The sequence below is a fragment of the Dermacentor andersoni genome, chromosome 1 (assembly GCF_023375885.2).
Source record: "Dermacentor andersoni chromosome 1, qqDerAnde1_hic_scaffold, whole genome shotgun sequence".
Classification (NCBI taxonomy): domain Eukaryota; kingdom Metazoa; phylum Arthropoda; class Arachnida; order Ixodida; family Ixodidae; genus Dermacentor; species Dermacentor andersoni.
Genome location: NC_092814.1, coordinates 37,706,186 through 37,721,738, shown reverse-complemented (window position 1 = coordinate 37,721,738; position 15,553 = coordinate 37,706,186). Strand labels below are relative to the sequence as shown.

At 46.2% G+C, this 15,553-nt stretch overlaps 1 protein-coding gene across 2 annotated transcripts in view; it reads left to right on the top strand.

The window, feature by feature from the left end:
• The window catches only part of LOC126545261 (myosin light chain kinase, smooth muscle-like), a 263,214-nt gene that overhangs the window by 60,738 nt on the left and 186,923 nt on the right, over nt 1–15,553 (top strand). Inside the window, exon 1 of one of the 2 annotated variants that reach the window (XM_055061326.2) lies at nt 13,657–13,785. The exons of the other annotated variant lie outside the window; for it this stretch is intronic. The gene's annotated coding sequence lies outside the window, so the exon portion shown is untranslated. Of the gene's footprint in view, nt 1–13,656; nt 13,786–15,553 lie in introns of those variants that run through there. 2 annotated transcript variants of the gene reach the window in all.

Genomic DNA, 15,553 nt, shown 5'->3' with positions numbered 1-15,553 from the left:
ACAAAAGTATGTGGGCAGCGGTTTTGAATAAAAACGGTATGTCCTTTGTGCTTAGACGCAGTCCGCACGTTCGGAGATAATCAATAGGGTGTCCCATCTAACGTTAGCCAAGTTGTTCAGGAAAAAAAAAAAGATGAAAAAGAAGACACGGTGCAAGATACGATGTTAAGACCTGCGGTGTTTGGTCGTCCGACCTCTGACGATTGAACACAGTAGGTTTTATAATTGCATTTTGCATGGTCTTTCCTTAAACTTTTCTTTTTCGTTCGGCAGCTTCGCTAACGTTAGCCTAGGCACACGCTATAAGTACTGACAAAGGACAGCACGAACAAGAGCGATACTAAGGCAAACAATACAGTTTCAAAAATTCAAACTGGTCTTCATAATACAGAAAATATCCCACGCTGCGATATAAATGCGGATTAGTGTCGTGATGTTGCCAGAACGTAGGTGGCACCTTCCGCACGAATGACATCCAAAAAGAGTAAGTCGTTATCGTACACAACGAAATAGCGCTTCAATCATCATAATTAATCGCATAACAATTAAGTATAATAGTAATAGTAATGATAATTTAGTAAAGCAAAAAACAAAGGCAAAAGAAACCAGACAGGATATCTAAACTTAAGTGACGGGCATACAGGCCGCTTAGATGCAGTATTTAGGGCGTTCTGCGGCTGACCACGATGTCGAGGGTTTGATGCATCTCCGACCGCATACCGATGGGGGGGGGCGAAATGCGCAAACGCTCGTGAACTTAAACTTGGGCTCAACGTCAAGCAAAGAAAGAAAGAAAAAAAAAACGCAGGCTATTCCAATGAGTCAGAGTCGGCGAAACTTTCATAACACTGAGCGAACTACAGCACATTTGCGGGGCGATCCAATTAATTCCGACGACAACAGGGTAGCTTTCCCGAATTAGCGCATCACGATTTCAGGCGAGTGGCGCATAAAAAAAAAATAAAAAAAAATAACGAGCGCTGGAAGCCATGCATCGAGCGAAACCCTCTCGCCTTTTCGTTACAGGCCCGCTTACGTTTCACCGAAGTGTGACAGGCTTGGCATTCTGCGTTCGCGTGCACGTGCGTTATCCGTTCCGCAGTTGGGAGAGATCTCGTTACGCGAGCCATTGGTTGCGGCTGTTCAGTGGAGGACGTCAGAATAACGGCCCCGTGACAAAAAAAGACAAAAATAAAAAAGAAAAAGCCTTGGCGATATTCGACGCGACCGCAGTCAGAACGATAGAGGGTCCGCGACAAATACGAAAAAAAATAATAATAATACAGTTTGTATCCCGTGGCTGTGTGCTCAGCAAATAGCTCCATTGGGGGATCAAATGTCGTTGCCATGGGGCGCTGTGCCGGGCATGCCGGGGAGGCACCGTTCCCTCGGTGCACGCCTCTGGACATCTCGTGGCACAGCGAACTGCCGATGGCGGGCACGGATGTACGGACGAGCGTGTAGGGTCTCTTTAAAATATGGGTAGACGGATGCGCTCGCTGGATGAATTTTTGTGTTCTCCGGTGCTGCGTTTCGGCGCGTCAGTGCAGGCTGTACCTGCGGTCACTCGCTCCTCATTTTTCTGCTTGCTTCAGGATTTTATCGTATTTTTTAAGGGATACCTTTCTTTGGTTTTTTCCTGCACTTTGCGGTTTGTATGTATATATGCTTTTGTATGGTCATTATTGTGGCCTTGATACGCACACACACATAAACATTTCCGAAGGTTGGTTTCTAAGCCTAGTACAGCCAGTACAGTACAGCCCGATGCTCTGGCCACGGACCATCCCTAAAATGACGGAATAAAACACCTTTACGTGTTGCGCTCGTGCAAGCCACGGCTTTGAGACGCTTGGCGCGTTAGCTGCTTCGCATAGCAACAAGTTATGTGCATAAAGTGAGCGCGCGCATCTTCTAGCTGACGACGAAGACAAAAGTTATTCGAAATTCGGCGCCAGTCTCTCATCGTGGTGTGACGCTGTGGCGCGTTTCCACAACGTCAAGCACGTCGTGTCCGTTGATTCAACACGCTTTCAATGCTGAATAAAAGTTTCACTCTTTCTGCAAGGTCCGTCATGGTGGCTGAGGGACGCGTTCGACATCGAAATCTGCAGCGCGTCTCTTGTTACATAGCACGCCATTTTGCTTTGCTGGCTCATGAAAGCTTCGCGTACACCTATTTACATAGTGCGCGGGATCTGCATAATGTTTTTCTTACTACGGTTTTGGGATAGCCCGCTCATAACTATAACCAGAGAGAGAAGAGCGGGGAAGGAAAGACAGAGTGGTTAATTAAACTTTGTCCAACGTGAATTAACCTAGACGTGGGGAACGGGATGGGGGAGCGAAAGAAGAAAGAGAGAGAGAGAGATATAGCATAATCGAATGACAGCGCAACAGAGAGGACAAACAGAAGGAAACGGATGAAGCGCTTCTTCCGTTTCCTTCCGCCTGTCCGCTCTCTTGCGCTGTCATTCGATTTAGCTTCATCATGTGCCAATGAGCCCAAGTTCCCTTGGAGAGATAAGACGCATGAGTTCAGATTAGCGGCGTGCATTAGGCAAGCCGCATGCAGCGTGTCTATATCAGGTCACTCAAGCCCGCATTCAGGCACTAAAGAAGCAGTAGTCGGGCTTTCTGGTCAGATGAGTGGTGGTCTGACCTCTCATCCTTACCAAATTTCACACATTCTCACCAGCAAATAAAGAACAGCGCATAAAGGAGTTAGCTGTCATCGACTGGATAACTCCTCAAATTTTGCTGAGAAAATGCATGACTGTAATTAGCCTTGCAAAGGATTGCTCGTCCCATACCTATTAAGCGAACAATACCAGAAAATTTGAATATGTCGATTTCACTCCCTCCCAGATGGGGTGAAAAGCCGTGCGGCCTATAGCCTGTAACGACTGAGCGTAAATGCTGCTTCTCGCTTCAGTTGCCTAACCAGCTGGCACAATTAACCCATTATTTTTTTCTTCTCTTTGGCTGTTAATAAATTATGTCACATTAGTATCTGAAACGTTTTATTACGCATTACTTACACTTTTAGAACTGTTGTTATAATAATGAACTGTTATTATGCATACATAATTGTGCTATGTGTTGTATTTATTTCAGCTCCTGCTTGGGGATTTAATGCCTGCAGTATAAAAAGTTTAAAATTTAAAATTTAATCACCACAAGCTAAGGCAAGGGTCATTGCAGGGCTGGAAGCAACAACACATTTTTTTTCTTTCGCAACGTTCGCTTTCAATGACGACATTCGAAATAATATTTCGTCATTAGTCGTTTTGTAACCATACTTAACCTGTTTACTCGCAATCGAACTATAACTTAATATTGATTTCACCTGTGCAAGCCAAGAGCAGAAGCCGTCGTGGTTAGTTTAGCCGAACGACTGCCGTAATCTTTGTCATCAACATATTGATGCCCACTGCAGGACGAAGGCCCCTCCCAGCGATATCTCATCAACACTGTCTTGCGCCAGTTGACCTCATCTTATGTCTGCAAATTTCCCAATTTCATCATACCACCTAGTTATCTCCCGTCTTCGATTGCGATTTCCTTCTCTTGGCACCCATTCTGGAACTCTAATAGACCACCGGCTATCCACCTTATACTCATTATATCATACACAGCCTGCTCAGCTCCATTTTTCTCCTAATATCAACTAGAATATAGGCTACCTTTGTTTGCTCTCTGATCCACACCGCTGTCTTCACATCTCTTACGCCTAACTTTTCTCGTTACATCGCTCGTTGCGCGGTTCTTAACCTATTCTCAAGCTTCTTTGTTACCCTGCGCGTTTCTGCCCTATATATGTTAGTACCGGCAGAATGCTGTGACTGTACACTTTTCCTTTGAATAGCGGTCATCTGCCAGTTATGACTTTGTATCGCCTGCCGTATGCGCTACAACCAATTTTTATTCTTCTGTAAATTTTCCTCTCACTATCAGTGTCCCCTGTGAGTGATCGGTCTAAATAAATGTACTCTTGCAAAGATTCGGGGCTGACTGCCAATCACGGATTCTCGTTCTCTTACCAGTCTATTGAAGATTGTTTTTGTCTTCTGCATATTAATATTCTATTGTGTCGGCTAAGGTCCTTAATCATTTGTTGCAAGACATCTTCAGCGTTGCGGAACACGATAATGTCATCTGGAAACCGCAGGTTGCTGAGATATTCGCCACTGGTCCTCCCTTCTATTCCTTCCCACTCTAATAGCTTGAACACTTCTTCTAATCATGCAGTGAATAGCATTATAGAGATTGTGTCTCCTTGCCTTACCCCTCCCTTGATCGGTATTTTTTCATTTATCTTGTGGAGAATTAAGGTTGTTGTGGAGTCCTTATCGATATTCACATATGCTCCTGTACTCCTTGACTACGTATTGCCCCCTATACTGCTGCTATCTCTACTGGATCAAATAATTTTAGTAATCTATGAAAGCCATACAGAGAAGTTGGAAGTCGGCAAATTTCTCAGTTACCTGATTGATAATTTGGATGTTCTCCTCTTCATAATACCGCTTTCTGAAACCAGCCTGCTCACTGGGTTGCCATAAGCCAAGGGTTGCCCTGATTATACTGGAAATCTGATTATTACGTTGTACATTACTGAAAGCAAGATAATGGGTATAAAATTACTCAGTTGTTTAGCGTCTCCTTTCTTATGGATTAGTATGATGTTTGCATTATTCCAACTCCCTTGTACACTGGAGGTCTTGAGCCATTGATAATAATTAAAGGGTCGCAAGTTTTTCGAGTATAATATCCCTTCCATATTTTATGGAATTGGCTGTTATCCCACCTTCGCCTGTCGCTTTTCCCCGGGACCTGATGGAAAGTCCTTCTAGCCTCATCGCTAGTTGCACGCGGTACTTCTGTATCCTTTTCGTCACTACTTCCAATGACAGTAGCGTGGCTGATAAGGGCGCTGTATGGTTTAGTACAGAATTCCTCTGCTGCCTTTACTGTGTCCTCGAAGTTGCTGATGGCATCGCCGTGCTTAACTTTCGCTGAATACCCCTTGCTCTTCCCTATGCCAAGTTCCTTCTCATTCATTTCGTGCTGCCCCCACTTTTTACTGTTTCCTCATTCTTTGCGATGTTATAATTTGGAATATCGCTTACTTTCTTCTTCTTTATCAGCGTTGACAGTTCATTCAATTCTATCTAATCTCTGGAGTTAGACACTTTCACGCTTGTCGTTTCTTTACTAGGCCCTTTGTTGCGGAGAGCGCTTACCCATTTGTTGTCTGGGCGCCTTACCTCCAACTTTAATTGTGGCATCTGAAATTAGTCTAGTTACGGTCTCATTCATTATCTCTGTGTTATCTTCGTCTTCCTGTTCTAAGTGGCATATTTGTTCGCGAGCATTAGCCTGAATTCATCTGTTTTTCCCCTGATTGCTTCCATGTTGGCATGTTTTCTCTTCACTAATTTTGCTCTCTCTCTTCACATTAAGAGAAATCCTGGATTTCACTAACGTATGATCACTGCCCTTAACCCTACCTAACACTTCTACATCCTGCAAAATGCTGGGGTTGGCACAGAGTATGAAATCTCGAACAACTGTATGCGTTCGTCAATTCGTAAACAAAAAAGGTTGCCCGCGTTGAATGGCAACACGTTTTCAGCTTCTACCAACCCCATTTTCGTCTGACATCTGGAGATGAAGGGCCACCCGTAGTGTGATTGATAGCAAGAGAGCGTGGCACGGGGTGACATATCGCAATTGTCTTCCACCGATAGCTTTAGGATAACTTTTTTTCTTGCGCTAACGTGAGAAGACACCCGTATTTAAGTCGCAGAAGATTGTAGGCGTTGTGCTCAAACGGTTTGTTTACATTTCACACTGCTTATCTACAATGCATGTATAACCCGCCCTGGTGGGTCGGTCGTTCTGCTTATTAGATGCCGGTCGCGGTTGCCGCATTCTGGCAGGGTGGTTGGCTACAGTACAGATTAACAAGTGATAATCCCGTGGCGTTTCCGTATTGTGTCTCTCACGGTTCAAGTGTTATTTTGGATCGTAAAACTCCATCAACTGTCGTAATTATTCATCACCATTTTCCAACCATTTACGAGGTGGTTCCACGTGCCAAATCTCTTACAGCATACGAAGAGACTAAGGGGATCCGAGGGGCTAGATTTATTGCTCGAAATAACCAAATGAAGCCAACGATGAAGCCAAGCTACGTTCACGTACTAAGCGACGCTTGCGCCTGACAGAACGTTCCACATCTGCCGCCATGGCCATGTGTTACGCCAGCCTACACTACCAGGAATGTTTAGCACTCATGCACTGATGCTCGAGAAAGTATGAGGGTCGAGGGACTCCAGACGCCATAGCACAACTGGTACAGCACGGCACGCATCACGCGGATGTTGTGGGTTGGGATTCTACTGGCGCTTCCGCTTTCATTTTACTTTTAGTTGTTACCTCTAGATATGAATCTTTAAATATGGTTAATTTCTCCTGGGATTTCCTGAACTTCATTGCCTGTTGCCTTCATTTGGTTATTACTTCCAACAGTTATTAATTTGTTGTCTTTACTCTCGGTTACACCCTTCGGTTACATATCAGCCCCACTGGTCTAATGAAACTTGTTAAAAAGTTCTTTGCCATGACCACTGTTAGGCTTCTTTGAGGCGTTCCGAGTTGCTCTGCCTTGTTCTCCGTTTGTGGTCGAAAGTGACTTCAGTTGGGGGCGGGTCTTCTTCTACAGGCGATATAGCCTAGTATAGGGGCATCAGCCGAAGCACTGCTGGCGTTTTCCGAGGACTAAAAGTTACCGCAAAAACTGCAAGCGTAAAGATAAACGATTGATATAGTGAAAACAAGAAAAATAAAAGGCGTTCGTGTATATTTCGCCCGCTCTTCAAGCAAGTTAGATATACGTACAGTGTGAATCACATTTGTCGTGTGGCTTTGGTATTGCTCTGCTAAGCACACGGCATCAAATACCTGTAGTGGCCGCATATCGATGAGGGCGAGATGCAATAGAACACCCGTGTACCTAGATTTAGGAGCACGTTAAAGAACTCCAGGTGGTTAAAATTAATTCAGTCTTCCACTACGGCGTGCGTCATTATCAAACCGTGCTTTTGGCACGTAAAACCCCATAATTTAATTTTAAAGGGAAGCTTTTTTTGCCTTTTCCTTCGACTTTCCCACTGCTGCTGCTGTTGCTGCTGTGGCTGCTGCTGTGGCCGCTGCTGTCTGGCACACCGCGTCGGCGGGTGGTTCAGAGCGTGTGTATACATGACAGGAGCGAGTCATAGAGGAAAGGCGACGCGAGAAACTCATTTGGGCCCCGCCGCGTCGAATGTGCACAATGCCCTGTGGAAGTCGCTGGGCGTCGCTACATTAGCCTTTTGACAGCTGCAGTTATCCGTTACCCCCCTCAAAAGCACTGCACAAACTGCAGCGCTTTCTTTTCTACTAAGGTGCGAGGCAGTGAGCACAATCGCAGCAGACCACTGGAATGCAGTTGTTGTTATTGAAGGGCAATCATTCGCATGCAAGCTTAATACTTGCGCAAACTGTTCCGTAATTTCGCAACACGACGTTCAGAAACCACTACATAAGCCACAGCACGCATGCAATGCGACTTTGACGGCGTTATTCGGCCACAGGGCTTCTGCAAAAACAAGAATCGGACTGTTTCTAAGCAAATGCACGGATGCATGACGAATCATTTTTTATTGGCGATCAAAACGTACCCGTCACACTGAGCGGATCAGTGGTGGAGCGTCTCGGCTTTGTCGCATACAGAACAAGCAGGCCGAACTGCTGTACCCGGTGGCGCAGTCATATGCAGATGTCTTCGCTGGACTTGGGCAGCTGAAAGACGTGGAATGTCATGAAACTCAAGCCGTGGGTTTTGTTGTGCCGGCAAGGTGAGTCTCGGTAGCTCTTCAAGTAAAAGTCATAGAGGCATTATATCGCATAGAAGACCAAGGAGTCATTACGCAAGTAACAGAGCCTACTGAATGATATAGTCACATGGTTACGGTCACGAAAAAAAAAGACAAAGTGCGTATCTGCCTAGACCCAACAGCGCTTAACAAGGTCCTAGTGCAGGACAATCACACCATGCCAACTCTTGAAGACGTAGCGCTATAGGCTTGCTGGAGTGAAGTTTTTTTTCCACTCTTGACACAGCATCTGGTTTCTGGGAAATCAAACTGTCCCATTCGAGTTCGAAGCCTTGTACGATGAACACATCGTATGGCCGCTGCCGCTTCCTCCGCGTGCCTTTTGGCATTGCTTCCGCACATGGAAATCTCTCAGACAGCGATGCACCGCATGATAGAGAGACTGCCCTGCGTCGCATTTATCAAGAATGATATTCCAGTGTGGGGCAAGACGAAAGAAGTACACGACTACAACCTAGAGAGGTTATTGACTGGTTACTGGGAGCATAACTTACGACTTGAATTCAGAAATGCTCGTTTTGGCAGCCTGAGGTTTGCTACCCGGGACACATGTTTACCACAGAAGGCCTGAAGGTGGACCCGCAACGCGTCGTCTGGAAATTACAACACCTAAGAATGGTAAGGAAGTGAAAGCTTTTTCTTGACACATTGAATTTCGTACAGCGCTTCATCCCGAACATTTCTGTCGCAACATGTCTGTCGAACATACCTGTCGTAATTTTGTACATGGCTTTACAAAATTTCACGACTATTTATTCAGTCACAACATGGTAAGGGTTGAAACTGATCACAGACTTTTAGTTTATATATTTTCCAAACCACTGATTCAGTGCCCACTACGCTCGCAGCGCATGCGTCTGACATTGCAACGGTACTCCATCGACGTGTTGTACGTACAAGCCTGGAAAGGGACTGTTCCTTGCCGATGCTCTATGAAGATTTCCTACCAAAGTATGCATGGAAGAAGAAACAGAGCGTTTTCACGTAAACGTGCTTGATTGTGTTTCCGCCTTGGAGCGCAGTCTGCACGACCTGCTTGCCGCAACAAAGGACGACAGCACCTTGACGAAGCACGACGAATATGCAGAGTCATCCAGGCCCCCTGAGAAGCAAGGAGTTCCCGACCCCGTCCGTGCGTATTGGCCATACAGGGAGGAGATATGGGCGCAAGACGGCTTCGTCTTCCACAGCAATAAGCTAATCGTACCCCAGTCGAAAAGAATGGAAATGATGAGTATTATGCACTCGGCGCATGCGGGTACAGAGAAATTGTAAGCGAGAGTAAGAACGGTCATGTTCTGGCCCAACATGTCGAGTGCCATTAAACAGTTTGCAAAGGTTGCAAGGTGTGCCAGAAATACAAGCTGAAGAACGTAACGATGCCACTTTTAAGCCATGACGTTTCAACCTTGCCGTGGCAGGTTGTAGGAATGGATTTGTTTCACTGTGGTGGACGCCAGTTTGCGTTAATGGTTGATTTCTACTCTCTTTTTTTGACATACTAGAAATGCGCACAACTGCGCGCATACTCACGGCGGGGTGCTCGGAAGTTTTCTCCGTCCATGGATTGCCATTGAAACTGTGTACTGATAACGGTAAGCCATTTAGCAGCGGAGAGTTCAAAGACTATCTAGGAAAGCTAAGCATTGCGCAGGTCACTTTAAGCACATACCACCCACGTTCGAATGGCATGACAGCGAGAGCGGTTCAAGAAGCGAAGAAACATTTAAAGAAGTACTCCTTTAACACGTATGACTTTCACACAGTTTTGATCGAGTGACGCAACGTTACCCGTGATCATGTGCTCAAGTCACCTGCACTAAGGCTGATGGGCCGCCAAATTATTAAATTATGGGGTTTAATGTGCCAAAACCACTTTCTAAACCGGAAATTTCGACCCCTTGACTTTCTTTGACGTGCACCTAAACCTAAGTACACTGGTATTTTCGCATTCCGCGCCAATCGAAATGCGGCCGCCGCGGCCGGGATTCGATCCCGCGATCCAGACCCGGACCCTGCTGCCGGTACCAAGAACCCACTTGGAACCCCAGGCAGTACCCAGCAGCATAGCCTATGGACGACTTCACGACATGCGTCACAACCAGAGAATCTACTACAACCGTCGCAGCAGAAACCTGCCACCTATCTCGCGTGGCCAGGAGGTCACTACGTACAACACCATCACGCAGACCTGGTCACCAGCTGTCTTGCTGAGGCCAGCTGACGAACCTCGCTTTGCGGGATTGTGTAGAAGTTCGTCGCACAAGAGAGCACATCGGGATTGCAGACCCCCAGTATGCCACTACAGTCCTTCAACCGGTTCCAGAAGACTCCGCAGAACCTGCGCAAGCGCTACGCCGAAACTAAGCAAAGCCGAACCTATAGCTAAGCATCAATCACGATGCAGGCGTGACCTATTGCGTCACATCTGTTCTGCCTTTGTAATTGCTTTTACCCCAGCAATAAACGTTGTTGATCACCCTCACTACCGGCAAGTCCAACAGATGTGTTATCTGTCTCCAGGATGCTGAAGTGCAGCATCGCTCGTCATTCAGCCAAATGTGCTTGCGGAGAGAGAGAAAAGTGAAGGAAAGCCAGAGAGGTCAACCAGACGCACGTCCTGTTTGCAACCCTACGCAGGGAAAAGTAGGCTGAGAGATGAAGAGGGATAGATAAAAAGGAAGGAAGGGATGTTAACCAGTCAAGAGTCCGGTTGGCTACCCTACGCTGTGGGAAGGGAGAAGGGGAAAAGAAGGAAGGGGAGAGAAAGAGAGAGAGAGGGATAGAGAGAAGTGCACGGACAGCACTACAGAAATGTGATCGCACAAGCTAGACGTTCTCACAAAGTATGAAAGTGCCTTCACTGCCGTCTGAGTCGATGATCAGTGGGGACGGTGTTCGAGAGATGTATAGAAGGTAATCAAAGCACTGAGGCTGTTGCTTCATCCCGAGGCGACTTTTTGTTTTCTTTATTCTCTCTGCTTTAATGCAGTGTTTCCCTTGGCTTCCTCATGCTTATCACGGGCTATTTTGCAGGCCATCTTCTGATTAATCTATCTCTTCCTTTTCGTTTGTGTTCTGTGTCCTTGACCTTTTTACCCTACCAAACCGTCCTCAGCTTGAAGAGCGGGAACGACCAGCCACTCTTGCCGCTGCCGTGCTTGTGAATGCAGCACCGCTAGTTGTGATTTTCAGCGCTCTGGTCATCGCTCACTTGCTCTTGTGTATTTACTGCAGCGGTGACCGTATGTTTCTGCTTCTATTCAACTCGAGGCACGGCGCCATTCTCGGCACTTAGTCCTCCTTTCTTGTGCGTGTGTGAGTGAAGCCTCATGAAGCATCTTATTTCCAAACGGCGGGCGTCTTCCTTTTTTTGTGTGCGTGGGAGTTTCTGGTGCGCCTTTCCAGTCTTCCCGGAAGTTTCACAGAGCTCCAGAGCCAGTATAAAACGCTAAAAACAGAAGCCATACGTTTCCATCTATTGATGTAGTTTCTTACAGAGGGACACGCACTGCGCAGTTGACCCAGATCTTGAAAAGCGCCTTTTCGAAAAAATTGAAGGCATCGGTGAAGTGATGTACAGGGTCACTAAGCTTTACTCTTGCACATGTGCGTTATATATATATATATATATATATATATATATATATATATGCGCGGGCCGAGGTTGGGGGGGGGGGGAGGGTAGTGCTTTATTGTGCGTTCCGTTCTCTGGCGCCAGACTATTCGCCCAGCTTATATGCAGAATCTGTTGAGAAAGCTGCCCTGTTTATACATGCGAGGCGTGCGCATTCTCTCGGTCAAACGAAAGTGGGACCACCTGCCTACGCTTGCAACCGAGATGTGCAGAATATTACAATATTTGTACACAGTGGCGGTGTCTGTGGATTTGTTGTCAGAAATAGACGGTTTTAGCTTATTAACTAATGTTATAATGCGTGCGCTGCTACGCCCGAGATCGCGGGTTGAAATCTCGGCCGCGGCAGTCTCATTTTGGGGGCTAAATGCAAAAGCGCCTGTATACCGTGCATTGGGTGCCCGTTAAAGAGCCTCACCCATGTGGTGAAAATTAATCCGGAGCCCCCGACTACGGTGTGCCTCATAATAATATTGCGGATTCGGCACGTAAGACCCCGGAATTTAATTTTTAATACCCTGTAATGTGCGACCCACTTCTCCCTCTCCTATAGTCAGACTTTTCGTCTGGCCCTGTGCTAATAACTTAAAGTTCACATTGTAACCAGGGTTGATGTAGTTCTCAAACACGTGGTTTGATGGGAAAAAAATGTAGTGAGGTCACGATTAGTAGGTGACGCAATGTCACTATAGAACCGCTTGTGCACGTGGTAGGAGAGAGAGAGAGAGAGAGACAGAGAGAAAGAGAGAACAAGAAAGGATGCATAGAAAGGCTGGGAGGTTAGGGAGAGGTAGCACCGGTTGGCTACCCTGCACGGCGGAAGGAGCAGGGGGATAAAAAGAGAAAGTAAGTTGAAGAGGAGAGAGAGAGAGAGGGATAATTTCATGTTGCACCATATCGGCATATATCATAGCATTCTTTGCTAAACTCCCTTCACCCATTTCCTTTCTTCTTTTTCTTTTTTCCTGTACGTTTACGCGATTGCCGTCCTCACGAGAGCCAGCGAACACCACACGTATTCATCCTTTGAACGTGCGCGTCAGAGTTCTTCTTCTTCTTCATTATTACTATTATTATTATTATTATTATTATTATTATTATTATTATTATTATTGTTGTTATTATTATTATTATTATTATTATTTTCTTTGATATGTGATTGTTTTCCTATTTCAATGTATTGCCTTGCCAATTCTGCAGGGCCATGTCCCACAAGCCCTTGTAGGCTTAGACAGGCCTGATTATAATGCTGTATATGTGTTATGGCAATAAAGATATTATTATTATTATTATTATTATTATTATTATTATTATTATTATTATTATTATTATTATTATTATTATTATTATTATTATTATTCAGTGCGCAAATAGCTTCTTGGCTACACTTGCACAAAGCCATTCTTTCCCCCTATTTCTTCTCTACTTACCTTTACTACCTCCTCCGTGGCTCTGGACGTGAGTAAGAAGAAATCGGAGGCACTCTGTTTCAGTCAGCGCTTGGCTGCGAATGCGCAGACGGCGATCATATTTTCGCTCGTACGCGATGCCATAGGAACGGCAGCGCAACAGGCGGAGAAGCTAATTGGCCCTGTAACTGTGCTCGGCGCTCGAACCTAGGCACCACGGCGGAAGCGAACGCTGAACAATAGGGGCTCTGTACGAGAACGGAAAAGCACGCATGTCAGACCTCTCAGGTACAATTGCTGCGCCGAGTCCATTAGAGAGGCTCGCCGGGGCCAGCTGTCGGCCATTAGCGCGACAAGCCGCGACCGCCGCTTGCGGCGTTACGCTGGCGCTCCCCGGGACCCGCTGTATTGGCCGGCGCCTCGCGCGCTGAGACGTCCGCGAGCTGTTTTATCTATGCCGGATGACATGTTTGCGTAGGCTATTAGTGGGTCTCTGCGGTGACGCCGGCGACGCGGCGGGTTTCCCGATGGCTTCGAAAACAGCCCCGGTGCACGCGCCCGTAATTGTAAACGTCAACACGGGCGCGTATCTGCCGGCGGGAGCTTTTATCGCGTACACGCGCGCACGATTCGCAGCAGAAGCGAATCCGCGCGAGCAGTTGTCGTGCGGCTTTGCCGAGGCCGCACACAACTAAGGTAGTGCTGGAGCCGTCTCGGGTCATCTGTGATGCTGCACAAAGCAGACCACGGGTGGGTCTCGTACACTGTTGCCCCAACCGATTACCACGGTGCAATGGTAAATGAAATTATTTTACTTTACAGACGCGAGTTTGTCTCAACATATGGCCTTACGCGCTGACTCGGTGATACTCGATGTGAGCCACGAGTACGAGAAAGCTAACCACGGTGATCATACAGGATGCAGCCAAGTACGCGCAATATAGGATGTAGAGCAGTTTAACGTTGAACGAGGTACGCACACTTAATTGGAGGTTGCATGCATTTTGTTGAAGTCTCTCTTTACTGAGCCGTGGGGCCGGCGTGCGCGCACTTGTTGTTAATGTTGTTAACGTTGTTAATGTTGTTGCCGTGGCTTGAACAAAGGGACGTGTACTTCTGAAGCGAACATCAAGACTGCCGAAGGAGATAATTTGCCCTTCAATGTGACATCTGTAAACAAAACAAAAAATCATCTTTTAAAGCTTTTTCACTCCTTCCTTCCAAGCTGCAGGCTAAGAACAAGAAAAAAATATAACTGATGTAGGTGCTTGTTTTTACACGGTTAATCTCATTCACAAGGAGCGCCTTTATGAAAAAAAAATATAAAGAATAAACGCGAAGCCTTACGTCTTCATGTTCACCGAAAATATATGGTCATAACATTTTTGTCGTTACGAAAGCCCCCCTTCACGAGGGCGTCTTCAAGCTAGTGTGATCGTATACCATCACACTGAGACGGAAGTTAATTACTGTAACTGTGAGAAAACAAGAGACAGAGTGAGAGTTTAGAACGACAGAAAGCTGAGCTAGTTGGTAAGGAGTCATTATGCAAAAAGGTGATGCGTGCAGACAGGACACAAGAGAAGAGAAGTGGACAAAACGAACGCCGACAACACAACGGCGTTCGTGTTGTCCACTTCTCTTGTGTCCTGTCTGCACGCCTCACCTTTTTGCATAAGAGTGAGAGTGCCGGTGAAGGTTAAGGTGTGCGACACGGTGAGGACTTGACATGAGAGGCGGTCGCGGACGATGCCGCTACACGATCGTCCTCTGTGAAGCGCATCTCGGCGAACGAACAATACGGCATCTGCCCGCTTCGACCGCCCTTCGCGCAGCCTCTAATGTTACACACGTTTACGGATCTTACGGGTTCTGCGCTGTGCTTAGTCACCAGTAAAATATTTTATAGAACTCAGTTGCTAGGAGGTCCCCCGTGACAGTTTCATAAGTCTGGAACCTCCGAATGCATTTAATGTCGTTGATCCTCTTACAATGTAGAGAAAAAAAAAATAGATAAAACTTGCTTATCTCCAGTTGGCGGGTGAATGAGACGGACGAGCACTTTCGGACCATGCACGTCTTGTGAACGCAGTGGCAGGTATAACCATTGTTACGCTTTCTCAAGAGTGTTTCAGTGTCGCTACCTCCGTGGATGTATAGGCTTACACAAGCGTTGTTTCTGCACATGTACAGGGTGGTCCCAGTTTACGGGGAACATATCATTGGTATTCAAGCCAGTTTAGCTTCAGCATTTTTTTTTTTTTTTACTTGATGGGGCATATGTGTTTTCTACGATGCCTAATGAGGATACCTATCGTCGGAAGATTAGTATGTTGAATTGTATGCCAAATTTAGGCTGCTATGAGCGCTTAAATACTAATTAGGTGTTTTCCTTAAAAGATAACGACTCTGCAAGCCCACTTAGGTTTGGGATTGCTGCTTAGATTATGGATCCATATCCCAGTAGGAACAGAGAGTGAGGCTTCGTTCACTCCAAAACTCGCGGGATGTTTACATACCGTTCCCTTCCATTTCACCGAAGAGTTGCAGTTACTTCGTTTATT